Source organism: Silene latifolia, chromosome 9 (genome assembly GCF_048544455.1).
Source record: "Silene latifolia isolate original U9 population chromosome 9, ASM4854445v1, whole genome shotgun sequence".
NCBI classification, from domain to species: domain Eukaryota; kingdom Viridiplantae; phylum Streptophyta; class Magnoliopsida; order Caryophyllales; family Caryophyllaceae; genus Silene; species Silene latifolia.
This window is the reverse complement of record NC_133534.1, coordinates 149,150,921-149,156,976: the sequence shown is the minus strand read 5'-3', so window position 1 is coordinate 149,156,976 and position 6,056 is coordinate 149,150,921. Positions and strand designations below refer to the sequence as shown.

At 39.1% G+C, this 6,056-nt stretch overlaps 1 long non-coding RNA gene across 2 annotated transcripts; it reads left to right on the top strand.

Annotated features, from left to right (window-relative positions):
• The first annotated feature begins 1,311 nt into the window (after window positions 1–1,311).
• Window positions 1,312–2,837, top strand: LOC141598340 (uncharacterized). Of its 2 annotated transcripts, none has more exons than XR_012523431.1 (3): window positions 1,312–1,537; window positions 2,275–2,339; window positions 2,680–2,837. It is a non-coding gene; the product is annotated as an uncharacterized LOC141598340 (long non-coding RNA). The 2 variants fall into 2 exon arrangements; XR_012523430.1 differs by having other exon boundaries at window positions 2,272–2,339.
• The last annotated feature ends 3,219 nt before the right edge of the window (window positions 2,838–6,056 follow it).

Sequence of the window (6,056 nt, the reverse complement as noted above, 5' to 3'; positions counted from 1 at the left end):
TGGGTGCCTACAACCTTGGATCAATTTTGAGCTTGAAGCTAATTAAGGTTGTCAGACCATTTTTGGATGCTTGTCTTGAGTATTGGGACCCGAACTATCACGTATTTGCGTTTCCTGGAGGCGATATCTGCCCATTCCCTGAAGAAATTGCTGCAATTGGTGGTTGAGACCCGGAACATTTACCTGCTATACCCTCTACTTCTCAGGGGTATAAGAACAAATTCAGAGATTTGCTTGGATTGACAAGAGCTAAGGTTGACCGTCTTGTGACCTCAAAAGGAGTTCGAATGCTGGATTTCATCGATCGATTCATAAATAGGGCAGATGCTACTATCTCCTATGTTGCGAGGCGTAGGGCATTTGGGTTTTGCCTATTGCATGGTTATGTCCTTCAAGGGCATGTTGATGAGGATATGAGAGGTGACCCTCGCTATTTGAGCCTAGTTGAGCAGATGGAGCTGCGCAGGAGCCCAGCTTGCCTATGTTTCAGAGAGATCCTGTTGGGGTTAGATAACAGGAAAGCCAACCGCGATCTTCCTTATTTAGGAAGTCCCATCATTTTTCAGGTAAAAGAACACAACTTTTTCTTCTTTTTTTTTCGTTTTTTTTCTTCTTTTTTTTGTCTAGTTTTTTTTTTCTTGTTTTTTCTTTTTTTTTCTTTTTTTTGTTGGATACTAATGCCTGCTTTGGTAGGTTTGGCTTATGGAGCGTCTTCGATTGATCGAGCCCCCAGTTAATGTTCCTACTTATCATGCTCGCTCAATTGCAATGAGGACCAGGCTTTACATGGTGGACTTTACTCGAGTCTGCAACTACTGGGAGAACAAGCTGAAGAGCGAGGATGGTCCCTTGACTAGATGGATCGTACCATGGTGGCATCTTAAGCCTGTTGACTACAAGGTTCGTGATGTAGAGAAGGAGAATGAGAAGCACTTGACCGAGGGAGAGGAAGTCGCCGGATTTCAAGTTGTTCATCCATCGAAGAAACCGAAGACTTCTCCTGCCGTGGAAAAGGTGGTAGATAAGAATGGCAAGGCTAGACCACGAGAGAGACCGTTGGTGACACTAGTAGAAAAATGACATTAGGCAAGTATATAAGGCTACGGTCGTTGAAAATAACCGTAGCCGTTTATAAATGGCTACGGTTATGTTCCTACAACCGTAGCCATAAATACAGATTAGAGGAAAATACTATGGTTCTAGCATTAAACCGTAGCCAAATGATAAGAAAAGGCAACGGTTAATCGACTTAATTCTGAACCGATGCCATTAATATACCCCACTCCTCAGAATATAAGTGACCTTACCCAGTTACCACCTAAACCCTCTCACTACCCTTTTTAATTCTAATTCCCATCTGCCTCATCCCTCAACACCCAACTACCTCGTTTTTGCTCACCTTGACGACGCAGAACGCCGGTAGCCATATCGTCACCCACAACATCACGTCATTTTCGACACCGACCTCGTGACCCCCTTGTTACTTCCGGCGGCACTTCGTCATTCGTCAGCTAGTTAACATGCAATTCTCAAGTAGGTTGGTATTTTATCAGTTTTTTTTTCTTAAATTCTTTGTTGTTCCTCATTTGTTTTCAATTTATAATCGAATTAAGGTTTTTTTTGGCATTTAGAGTATATGGATTCAATTATTTTTTTCTATTTGGGTACAATTAAGTATTAGGGTTAGGCCTTTCAATTAAACTTCAGTTCAATTGGGAGATGGATCGTTTTAATCGATTTATTCCGTTGGATGTATTCTAGACATCTTTGGAGAAGGGAATTCTATAAATTTCCTTGTTATAGTGAAATTGAAATGATAAAAGTTGAGAGGCGGACAAAAGTTAAGGCTGGCCTGGGAGGTTAAGCACAGTGTTTATTTTTGATAAATAAATTAGGTATCTAACTTGGTTATATATAGTGTTACATGTTCATCACAGAGGTGCACTACCAGTTAATTGAACAGGGATGGATTTTAAATCATTTGAGGATATAGTAGCAAACTAGCAAACGGTCGAATGATTTCAAGAGTGTCTAGCTTTACTCCAGTTCTACAAGATTGGGATTTTTATAGTCTTATTATAATTTAGAATCACCTGTTAGGCCTTTCGTGAATACAATACCCCCAATTAATCTTAATTCTAATGCTATCTTGATTATACTCCTGAAATCTATTATTTTTGTTCTATTTTTTTGACATCCTTTTCATTGTTCAAATCAATTTTTTTTATTGCTTTTGATCAATTAATTTTCTTCTTGATGATGTTTTCGAAGAAGGTTGTATGGGTGATAGGAGATGGGAGTCCATGCCGGTTTCAAGCTGAGCATCGAGCTAGCAATAGGTCTGGCGCTATTTCTCAAATGATATCGAGATTTGAGTACTCGATGGTTTATTGTTCTATAAAGGTTTAAGGTAGTATTGTTGGTTTTATTGCAGGTGGAGTTGTTTTTGGTTATGCTAGTTGGTCAGGTGATGGCAGCTCACTTGCTTTAAGAGCAGTAGAGAAAATGAGATCTTTTTGATGTGCTGCAAATGTGAGTATATCGATTTGCTTGTTTCAATATTTTATTTGAATGACTTTCTGTTAATAAACTCCATATGATTGATATCATTACGAGTTTGTATACATGGAGCATTTTAGATTTAAAGTTAATTAATGTGATGCGTTCTCTTGTGGCCAGAGATACACGACCAACCTAATGGACAGACGGGTGCCTAGACTCAGTTTATTCCTACTTATGGACAGCCAAGTATGCATGCCCAGTCCCAACTCGTTCCTCATATGAAAAGACGGTGGCAGTGCCAAGTGGGTATGGACACCAGGCTCATGTGGTCATATCTATCCGACTCGTTGGACCCATCAGTCAAGCGGAAGTGGCCCCACAGGAGTGCACCTGCTCCTGAACCTGAGACAGATGTCGGACAATGTGGTTATGATCACTCGACTCCTCAAGACGAGTGTTTTGAAGATGTCGTACCCAAGCCCCTATAGCACCAGATCTAGCCTGTTTATCCTCAGTAGGATGCATCGAGCAAATGTAAGCCGTTCCTCGCTAAATAGCACGAGTAACAAAAGCCCTAGAATAAGACCGGTTTTAATTTGAATAACATGATTATTGGTTCGTAAAGTAGCTCGTTCACTACTTGCGATTGGATATGAAGAAATGTACATGGTGTATTGGATTTTAATTTCAATAACGTGATTATTGGTTTATATAAATGAATCCATGGAGCATTGAGCACTGTACAATTTAATTTATTATTTTTTTAAAAAAAATAAAATAAATGGCTACGGTTGTTCTAATATAACCGTAGCCTTTTATCACTTTTAGCTATGGTTGTTGTAAATAACCGTAGCCGTTTATTAACTTTTGGCTACGGTTCACCAAAACAACCGTAGCCTTTTACACTTTAGGCTACGGTTGTCCAACCGTAGCCGTAAGTCCTTGACCTACGGCTACCCCTTGATTTACTACGGTTGAACAACCGTAGCCATATGCCTTTTTTAACCGTAGCCGTAAGTGATTTTTGTACTAGTGTGATTAGGTCTGAGATAGCGCAGGAGCGCCCGGCTCGTGGTCGAGACAAGAAATATGATAAAAATGACAAAGGCAAAGGGAAAATGGAAGAATAGCCTAAGTCTTTGATATTTATTATTATTATTATTATTATTATTATTATTATTATTATTATTATTATTATTATTATTATTATTATTATTATTATTATTATTATTATTATTATTATTATTATTATTATTATTATTATTATTATTATTATTATTATTATTATTATTATTATTATTATTATTATTATTATTATTATTATTATTATTATTATTATTATTATTATTATTATTATTTGTGATAAGATGGCGGGGTTTTTAGAATCCTAGCCTATTAATTTTAGCATTTATTTTATTATGTAGCGTATTATTATTATTATGAAAAAAAAATGAAATAAAAAAGGTTAATTGGTTATGAAACCGTTGTGATTTTCTTTTATTATTCTTGTCGAATTTCAAATGCATATACAAATGTCCTTCTGTTTACATTTTAAAAAATAATGGGTTGTATCCTGTGAAGGATTGCCTACGTATTCATTTAAAAAAATGAAATCAAACCCTTGCGCGTAGTTCAAATAAGTGTAAAAGAATAATTGTTCTAACAAAGAGCTTGTAATGAACTAGAAAATAAACATGAGCTTTACTTACTCCTAAAGCAAAATTCAGTTTATTTGATGATATGAGGATGACGATCTGTCAAAATGCAAGAGCAAGGTGACATTAGCTTTATTTCAGCTGGCTAGGGGCCGTTTATATTCCGTGCCACAGGAGCGACACGTGAGGTTACGCGAGGCGCGTTTTGTTCCTATTCTAGGCATAGTAACGTTTTAGTTGGTCGAGGTTTGTTGGGTTGGCAAATTCTCCCATCTAAGTCTGTGATCCTAACCGCACCCCCCGGGAGTATGGATTTGACCAGAAATGGTCCGGCCCAGTTGGGTTTTAACTTTCCTCGTGGATCGACAGGTAAAAGAGCTCTAACTGATTTGAGAACCAAGTCTCCTTCTTTGATGTTCCTTGGCTTAACCCTTTTGTTGAAGGCTCGTTTGATACGTGCCTGATACGTTTGCACATTATTCAATGCACGCAATCTTTGTTCATCCAGGAGGATGAGTTCTTCATATCTATCCCTCTTCCAATCGGCTTCTGGGATTTGACTTTCGAGTAAAATTCGCAAGGATGGTATTTCGAGCTCGACTGGTTGTACGGCTTCTATGCCGTAGGTCAAATAGAAAGGAGTTGCCCCAGTGGGCGTCCTAACGGATGTGCAATATCCCCATAAGGCAAATGGTATCTTACTTGGCCAATCTCAATAATTGTCAATCATTTTCTTGAGGATTGTGACAACATTTTTGTTTGCTGCCTCTACTGCGCCATTATTTTGTGGTCTATACGGTGAGGAATGGTGATGTTTGATTTTATACTTAGCTAGCAATTGCTCAGTCTCAGCCTGGAAATGTGACCCATTATCACTGATGATCTCATGTGGGCAACCGTATCGACAAATGATATTGGTTTGTATGAATTTGTCCACGTTCTAGGCCGTGAGACTAGTATAAGAAGCCACTTCTACCCATTTGGTGAAATAGTCGATAGCCACCAAAATGAAACAGTGACCTCCTTTTCCGGCTCGAGTGATCTTTCCGATGATGTCGATTCCCCACGCAGAAAATGGCCAAGGAGATGTCATGGTGTAGAGTAATGAAGGAGGGACATGTTGCACATTCCCGAAGATTTGGCAGTTATGACAATGTCTGACGTACTTGATGCAATCAGATTCCGTTGTGGTCCAATAATACCCTAAACGCGTGATTTTCTTTGCCATCATTGGTCCACTCATGTGAGGGCCACATTCTCCATCATGGACTTCTTCCATCACTTTCTGTGCCTGTGAATGATCAAGGCAACGCAGGATTACACCAAGAGGCGTTATTTTATATAATTCTCCTTGTATGAGGACGTATTGGGAAGCTAGTAAGCGTATAACACGTTGTCCCCTCTTATCCATATCCTGTGGATAGGTGCCGTTTAGTTTGAAGTTCAGGATCGCTTGGAACCAAGGTTCCTCTGGGTTTTCTTCTTCATCTGTGATTTGGTGCACATAAGCCGGTTTAGACCGTCGTTCGATGCATAAAGGCATTTCTACCATATCATCCGGCATATTAATCAAAGATGCAAGTTTTGTTAGAGCATCTGCAAATTGATTCTCTTCTCGAGGTAGGTGTAGGTACGTTACTTGATCGAAGAATTGGGCAACTTGGTCTATTCTGGCCTGATACGGTGCTAGGCTTTCACTCCGAATTTTCCAAGATCCCCTAATTTGGTTGATGATCAAAGATGAATCTCCATGTACCCGAAGTTTTTTGATGCCTAAACCTACTGCTGCTTGTAGTCCAATGAGGCAAGCCTTATATTCTGCTGCATTATTTGCCACCTCGAAGTCGAGTTTGACAGAGAGTGGTGTATGCTCGCCTTCAGGAGAAATGAGCAACACTC